This window comes from Triticum aestivum, chromosome 3A (assembly GCF_018294505.1).
Source record: "Triticum aestivum cultivar Chinese Spring chromosome 3A, IWGSC CS RefSeq v2.1, whole genome shotgun sequence".
Taxonomy (NCBI): Eukaryota; Viridiplantae; Streptophyta; class Magnoliopsida; order Poales; family Poaceae; genus Triticum; species Triticum aestivum.
Genome location: NC_057800.1, coordinates 177,849,361 through 177,858,829, shown reverse-complemented (window position 1 = coordinate 177,858,829; position 9,469 = coordinate 177,849,361).

The window sequence follows — 9,469 nt, the reverse complement described above, 5'->3', positions numbered from 1 at the left end:
ACACCTGCATGGTCAAGAGGCGAGGAAGGTATTCATTCAACACCCACGGAACAATATTGAAGTCTTGCTGAAGAGGGCGAAGGTTGGGCGAGCAATTATCCATAGCCGCTGGCCTAAAGTTGCAAGGACATTCAACATCACTGAAGGCTCAATATTTGCCTTCCGCTTCTGCAGTTTCCCAGATGAGATTCATCTGTCTATTTACCGTGTATGATGCTACTTTCCAAATGTTTTTGATGCTGGATGTGAAACTTGGTGCTGTTGTGTAATGGCGTAACTGAGTGCCGAAGCTATCTGATGTAATTCGATTATGAAATCCTAGTTGCTTTTATACGGATATGAAATATCTGGCGTTCTTTATAAGAAATATCAGTTTGACTAGTACATGGATTATCAGTAATAGGCTAAGTACCCTGCTTATTGGGGGTTTTTATTGCAAACAGTTACTCAAAGAACACCATGGGTGATGAACTCAAACAACCCGCACCGTTTCTAGAAAGTGGGCATGTTCGATCAACTAACAATCACACACGGATTTCGGCAGCGAACTCTTTGCGTTAGGCCACCTCGCACAAACATTTCCACACAAAGAACTATGTGGGATGTACATACCTATGGAAATAATTTTCTGGGATTAACCGTGTGGGATGTACATACCTACGGAGATGATTTCTGGGATTCACCGTCTGGGATGTACATACCTACGAAAATGATTTCTGGGATTCACCGTGTGGGATGTACATACCTACAGAAATGATTTCTAGGATTCACCGTGTGGGATGTACATACCTACGGAAATGATTGGTTTTCCATGCCTCGCCCGATCGCACATGGCCCCAGCCTGGGTCCCAGGAGGGCCTATCCCCGATGATTTCTGGGTCGTGTCGGAAGGACCCCCCTATCTCCCACACTCACTTGGCGACGGTTCCAAATGTTGTCGCGGAAAGGGTTTTAAACCATTTGTTTAGGATGTCGCTATACTAGTGGAAGTTCATCGATCCCAACAAACACACCACAAAAGAGTTACATCATATGGATCTCGAAGAGACCATTGTATTGAGAATCAAGAGAGAGAGATGAAGCCATCTAGCTACTAACTATGGACCCGAAGGTCTACAAACAACTACTCACGCATCATCAGAGAGGCACCAATGGAGGTGGTGAACCCCATCCGAGATGGTGTCTAGATTGGATCTGGTGGTTCTGGACTCTACGGCGGCTGGATAAATATTTTGTTGACTCCCCTAGGGTTCTGGTATTTTTGCGGTATTTATAGAGCAAAGAGGCGGTCTGGGGGCACCCAAGGTGGGCACAACCCACCAGGGCTCGCCTGGTCCTCCTAGCACGCCCTGGTGGGTTGTGCCCCCCTCGGGGCACCACCCAGGTGCAACCAGGGCCCATTGCCTTCCTTCTGGCCCATAAAAAATCTCCATAAAATTTCGTGGCATTTGGACTCCGTTTGATATTTATTTTCTGCGATGTAAAAAACATGGAAAAAATAGCAACTGGCACTTGGCACTATGTCAATAGGTTAGTACCAAAAAATGATATAAAATGATTATAAAACATCCAAGATTGATAATAAAACAGCATGGAACAATCAAAAATTAAAGATACGTTGGAGACGTATCAGGGGCCCTCGAGCACCGTTTCACATTGATTCTTTCGCCAAAACTCACATATATTCCAGGAAAAACATATTAAATTGCGCGTGTATTTTGACCTTCCTAGATATTGATTTTCTACAAAACAAAAACATGCAAAAAACAATAGCTGACATTGGACACTAGGTTAATAAGTTAGTCCAGAAAAATAATATAAAACCACACGAAAACCATATGTAATTGATGATAATATATCATGAATACTTCAAAAAATTATATGTACATTGGAGATGTATCAGCCTTTACCATGAGCAACACAGGAATGCCATTAGTACTCGAGTAATTAATTAACTTGATTATTGACTCTAGTGCAAGCGGGAGATTGTTGTAAATATGCCCTATAGGCAATAATAAATGTATAATTATATGTCTATGTTCATAATTAATGTTTATATTTCTGTGCTATAATTGTATCGGCTCTTGAATACGTGATTCGGAGGAAAGCCCAAATACATGTGTGAAAATATAAACACCAATATGATTCCTAGTCATGCCTCTAAGACTATCTCAAGTATTGATGGCAATCTTGTTTTCCTAATCATGAGCATTGTTATAGTAAGAAGGATGCTATCAATAATGAGAATACATTGTTACATGAACAGCGGTGTTGGATAAACCAACTTATGAATTACTGAGAGATGGTATCATTGTTATGTTGTTGTTACTTTCATATAATATGTCACTGTTTACTTAGTCCCTTAGACCGTGAGAATATCATATGCCAACATACTGGATGGTTACTTTGGGGATTATAGAACGTCACTCCATAACTGGATGTGAATAAAAGTAACTTACGGGTATATCGGAAACATATGTATTGGTGACGATAGTTCACAACTGGATTTGCTCCATTGACAATGGAGAGATACTATCTGGGATCATTCGGTGTTATAGTATCATTATCATCTCACCAGACACATATGATGGACATCACAGGGATACAAAAACACAGACACAAGTAGAGAGAACAAAACCGATAACAAGGATAACCGGTATAGTGATCAAGGACTTTATCATGGAGATACCGATATTATCTCACCTTGGCTTTTGTATCATAGCATGAAGCAAATAGAATGGTAGTTAGGAATAAAAGGTTCGCTGGAGAACTTCGTGATGATGCGGAAGTAACAAGGGTATCCAAATCCGGCAGTTAACTATTAACCGAAAATGGTTCTGCGTCATGTCTGCTTATTTGCTAACCTGTAGGGTTATAGACTTAACGAATAGTAGCCATTATAATGGGAGAAATGAGCACCAAAAAAGTTTCAGGTGGTTCTGGAAGGGTTCTGTGAATTTCGGAAAGGTATAGCATGATTTCGGGAAGTTTGCAATCTATATATGGGAAGTTTTCAAGGGTCTATGAATGTATTCTGGAGACTTCCTAAAAATCTAGGATTTTATATAGGTGAAATTTTTGTGAAGTTTCGGCATGCAATGACAACCCCTAGTAGGCCAACATGGGGCACCTCCTCCATAAGGAAGGTCTTGGCCGAATTGGGTAGGAGGAAACCCCCTCCACCTCCTAGTAGAATCCTAATTGGAGTGTAGATCCAATTTGGCACCCCGCTTCCCTCTCTCCCAACAATATATATATATTTGGGGAGAGACCCCCTAGAGGCACACGGATTCAAAGGCATTGGTATGCGTGGGTGCTATACAAACGGGTTTTCACCCCTTTCCGTGACGGCATTTGGAACCGTCGCCTAGTGAGTGACGGCGATAGGGGGGGTCCTTCCCACACGACCTAGAAACCGTCGGGGATATGCCCTCCTGGCACACACGCTCGGCAAAATGAGGTCGTGTGCGACCGGCGAGAGCTCAAATAAGGAAATACGCTTAGTAGAGCTAAAAAAATACAATTATACAGGCAAAATTGTTTCCGGTCGCAAGTACATCCCACAGAGTCAGTCCCCGCTAAAAGTTTCTGTTTGTATGTACATCCCACATAGTCACTCCAAGGAGAACGTTTCTGTTCACACTTACATCACACACAATTTTCCCCGTTAAATCATTTGTGATAGCGTTGCCATTGCACACGATATTAACAATTTTATTGTTTGCGTTATTGAATGCCTCACACATGGTGCGTAGAAGAAACTGTGTGGCAAAGGCTGTCCATCACACACAGTTTTTATGTGGTAAACATTTGCGCAAGGTGGCCTAACGCAAACAGTTTTCAAGAGAAGGTCGTGTGTGATTGTTCATTGATCCAACATGGTGTATTCGTAGAAACCGTGTGTGTCGCCTGAGGTCATCGCCCACGATATTTTCTCAATAACCGTTTGCAATAGAAAAACCCAATTAGCAGGCTAATTGCCCTATTATTAATAATCCATTATTAATCTAATTGACATTCATATTAAGCACATAATATACTTCGTTTCCATATTAAGGAAGCAGGATTTCATAATTGAAATACATCAGAGTACAACATGATATAGCTTCAGCACTCAGCTACCATGTTACACAACTAGACCAGCACCAAGTTTCACATGCAACATGTAGAACCTTTCAAATTTAGCATCATAGACGGTATATAGACATATGCATCTCATCTGGAAAACTGCTGAAGCGGAAGGCGAATATTGAGCCTTTATTCACGTTGGAGGTCTTTGCAAGTTTAGGCCAGTGACTATTGATGATTGACCGTCCGTCCTTCATCCTCTTCAGGAATACTTCAATATTGAACCGTTGGTGTTGTATTAACACCTTCCTCGCCTCCTGGCCATAGAGGTGGTTTGAGAGGTAATCATCAGTGAACTGCTTTGGAAAGGCCTGAAAACAAGCATGTGCATAAGTATCTTCTCTATATTGGAAATGGGGCAATGGAATAAAAAAAAGGCAAGGTATTATAGTTAGTACCATCTTGTAGTGAACTGATGTCTCCTTCATTGTGCAGACAAAGATCTTGTTGTTTTTTGTCGCTAATTTCTTTATCCTAACAATCTTTTTGAGTTTCTTGAGTTGATTGATATTCATGGACAACACATTTCCCCATATGCAAAAAGGGTCGAACAATGGTCAAAACATCTGACAGCAGGACCTACATGTGCAAGTCCAAATTGTTAAAAACCTAAATATTAGAATGGTTCCTACAATTTCACAATAATGTGCTATTAGACAACGGACCATGCACGTGCAGTTAACTAAACACCACAACAAATGAATCATATGTTAACTAAGCACCACATTGCATAATATAACATACTCCTAATAGAAGATCAACCAGTTAACCAAACCAAGCATGCTTAACATCTTGGAAATATAGCAATTGTATTTGTTTCTCATGTATTTAGTACAACCAAATTCAATTTATTTCTCACATGGTATACAATAATAGAATGCACACCCATAACAATTGAACATCGCATTGCAGAGTTGAACCAAGCAGTTAACTAAACACCACAACAAATGAACCGAACGTTAACTGAGCACCACATTGCATAATATAACATAATCCTAATAGAAGATCAGTGAGTTAAAAAAACCAAGAATGATTAACAACTTGGAAATATAGAAATTTTATTTGTTTCTCGTGTATTTAGTACAGCCAAATTCGATTTATTTATTACATGGTATACAATAATAGAATGCACCCACAACAATTGAACATCGCATTACAGATTTGAACCAAAGAGTTAACTAAACACCACAACAAATGAACCAAATGTTAATTGAGCACCACATTGCACAATATAACATAGTCCTAATAGAAGATCAGACAGTTAACCAAACCAAGCATGCTTGACAACTTGGAAAATTGCACCCTGAAGAATTGAACATCACATTTGCATAATTGAACCAAACAGTTAAATGAACACCACATTGCATGACATATAGAACATATACACTTGAGTAGAAGATTGAATGGTAAAAGTAGATAGCACAATTCACTAGAATTTGTTAAGAAAAGGTAGTAGGTAGCAAACTGAACATGGGTCCTATTAGTGAGCTAATAAGACAAGGTACTCCTCATTGTCGGAGATATCAATGATGATTGGATCCTTGGACATGGAAGAGGGCGAGGCATCTGCATCATGGGTGCCCTCGTCGTAGTGGTGAGTTGCTTGAGCCGCTCCCAGCACCAACCTGCTGGCTCTCGAGATGAGGTAAGTACGTGCACGCTGAGAAAATACATCGTAGTCTTCGTCGAAGGCACTGACGGTGGCCTTGAGAAAACACCACGAACTGTCATTTAAAGCAGCCAACCGTGTTGCGGCATCGGCGTGTGAGGCGTCGACGGTGGACTTGACAGCGAGGTGCTCCTCCAAGATCTGGGGGTCGGCACGAATGGCAGCCATCACGACCTCATCCGCGCGTGCGGCCGCGATTTGCTTCTCCGCTGCGAAATGCTCCTTGAGATCCTAGCTATACTATGTGCACCATGGCTTAGGGCGGCACTTATTTGGTGGTGGGGCGGTGATTTGGGTGGAAGGTGTCGCACTCGCGCCGATGGTTGGGGCATGTGGGATGTTGAAGGAGGAGGAGGATGGGGGTCGGGTGTGGATTACCTGCCTAGATAGGGGAGGCCGAGCAGCATGAAGGAGGGTCGCCAGCAAGGAAGCGGTGCTACAAGCAAGGAGTGAAGGTTTGAACTTGGAAAGGAAGGCGGAACCAGGGGAAATGTGGCTTTTGGTAAGGGAGAGGGGGAGGGGAGGTAGATATTTCTGCGGAAGCCAAAAATTTGGAATCGCTTCAGCGAAAAAACTGGCGTGCAAAGTGTCATCAGACACGATCCCTTATTTAGATTGGGCTGTGGACTGTAGCCGTCGCACCTTCTCACGTAAGCTGTATGAGTACTATAATCCGACGGTGCTCCAAGATATTTTGTGCTGCGTCTCACATGGTTGGTGATAATAAACTGTGTGGGATCTACTTGATTTTTTGTCTTGATTTGAATTACATAATGGGGTCACGGCAGAAATGGACGGTATTTGAATTGCTAGACCTTTTATCTGTAGTAAACATGCAACTATATGTGTGTCATAAAAAATTGGAATTATTCAGGGTTCGTTTGGAAATTTTATACATTAAATTGCTTTTCTAGCCATTTCAGGTGCACAATTCAAAATTAAAGCACATGCACATGCTCCGGTGCACCAACATGGGTTGTAAAATCAAATTTATGCCCTTGGTTGCATGCTTAGGTCCCATGCAAGAAATGGGGATGAATGTCGAACACCCTGGCACCGTCAGTCGGCCGCAAACATTGAGATACCTTGTTTTTAAATTCTAGTAAATCCAAAGCTCGTCTGAAATTCATGAAACTTGGCATGCTATCATGGAGCGGCATCAACATGCCGTGGTAAATTTTTCATCCCATTTGGGGCAGGTTTGGGGATATGCTTCTCACAAACAAGAGCTTCTCACAAAAACCTTGATGGTTTTGGTAGGGTATGTGCCACCTTGGGGGACAAAACGATATCTGTTGCCTCTTATTGCTTTCAAAATGTTTCTCGTGTCAACATAGAACAACATGAGTGTTGTGTCAATTTTTAGGATTTTTCGGGGTTCGCTTGGACATTTTTATGCATTAACTGAGTTTTCTATGCATTCATGTGCATAATTCAAATTTGAACTATAGGCACATGCTCTAATTCATATAAATTAGTTAAAAATTCAAATTTCTGCCCTTGGTTGCATGCTTAGGTCCCATGCAAGAAATGGGAATGAATGTCAAACACCCTGCCACCGTCACTCAGCCGCAAACATTGAGATACCTGGTTTTTTAAATTCTAGTAAATCCGAAGCTCGTCTGACATTCATGAAACTTGGCATGGTATCATGGAGCGGCATCAAAATGTCGTGGTAAATTTTTTGTCCCATTTGGGGCACATTTGGGGATATGCTTCTCACAAACTAGAACTTCTCACAACAAGTCTGATGGTTTCGGTAGGGAACGTCCCACCTTTGGGGACGAAACGATATCCATTGCCTCTTATTGCTTTCAAAAAATTTCTCATGTCAATATAGAACAACATGAGTGTTGTGTCAATTTTTGAGATTTTGGGGGGTACGTTTGGACATTTTTATGCATTAATTGAGTTTTCAATGCGTTTATGCGCACAATTCAAATTTGAACTACATGTGCATGCTCTAATGCATATAAATTGGTTGAAAATCAAATCTGTGTCCTTGGTTGCATGCTTAGGTCCCATGCAAGAAATGGGAATGAATGTCAAACAACCTGCCACGGTCACTCGGCCGCAAACATTGAGATACCTGATTGTTAAATTCTAGTAAATCCAAAAGTCGTCTGAAATTCATGAAACTTGCTACGCTATCATGGAGTGGCATCAACATGCCGTGGTAAAATTTTTGTCCCATTTGGGGCAGGTTTGGGTATAAGTTTCTCACAAACCAGAGCTTCTCACACCAAGCTTGAAGGTTTCGGTAGGGAATGTCCCACCTTTGGGGATGAAACGATATCCGCTGCCTCTTATTGCTTTCAAAATCTTTCTAGTGTCAACATAGAACAACAAGAGTGTTGTCTTAAATTTTGGAATTTTTCGGGGTTCGTTTGGACATTTTTATACATTAATTGGTTTTTCTAAGCATTTTATGTGCATAACTCAAATTTGAACTACATGCACATGCTCCAGTGCATATAAATTGGTTGGAAAATCAAATCTGTGTCCTTGGGTGCATGCTTAGGTCCCATGCAAGAAATGAGAATGAATTTCAAACACCAGGGCACCGTTGATTGCCGACAAAACGATGAGATACTTTGTTTTTAAATTCTAGTAAATTCAAAACTCGTCTGAAATTCATGAAACTTGGTATGCTATCATGGAATGGCACCCGACATGCTGTGGTATTTTTCATGTCCATTTCGAGAGAAGGCGCACTTGAATAACAGCCAACAAAGGCATTTTGAAAAAATAACTGCCACTTTAATATCTCAAACGTTTGTATAATTCAAATCATGTGCGTTCTGTTAACCATTCATGTGACGCCACGTGTCTCCGTTTTAATGACTATAGGAGGTGTCGCGCAGACAGCTACTTGACTTAACGGGAGGCGTCCGAGCGGAGTTCATTGCGCAGGCTGACCGAGAGGCGTGCAAGCTGACATGCAATGCATAGGCTCACCGGGAAGCATGCCAGTTGTTCGATGTGCATGCTTTCTCGTGGAATTGTCACGACAGATGTCCTAGTGTGAGGACTTAGTCGTGAGACCAACACATCTATGTAGTAGCTTGCGAGGGATTGAGCGGAATCGAGAGACGGAACACAGGACAAGGATTTAGACAGCTTCGGGCCCCGGGAAACATCATCTGGTAACAACCCTACATGCTGTTTGTGGCTAGGTCTCATTATCATCATGAGGGAGTCGCCGTAAACCAGCTCTTTGTGTCTAGCCCTAGAGATTGTTTTATTTTCCCTGTCCTTCTTTGGGGAGCCCTTCCCCTACTTATATATGTTGAAGGGGCGGGTTACATGTGGAGTCCTATTAGGATTAGGGCTAGTCTATCTTCTAGTACAAACCGGATACAAGTCCGGGTCTTGACTCCTTGTAAGGGAAATATTCCTCACACCTTTTCTCTTAAACAAGCCCACCATTAACATAAACCGGCCTTCCGGGCCTTGGGCCTTGTCATCCGTCTGTCCCGCCCGCCGGGTTACCAGTGAGTCATAATGTTCAGTCAGGTTGCTTGTAAACCGTCTGGTCAGTGCGGGTCGCCGGTGAATCGCCATGTCCGGCCGGGTTATACTTCGGGCCGGGTTACTCCGCGGGGTATATCCCCGACATTAGCCCCCAAGTTTAGCTTGGATTTATCCATGGTAAACTTATTCTGCAAAATA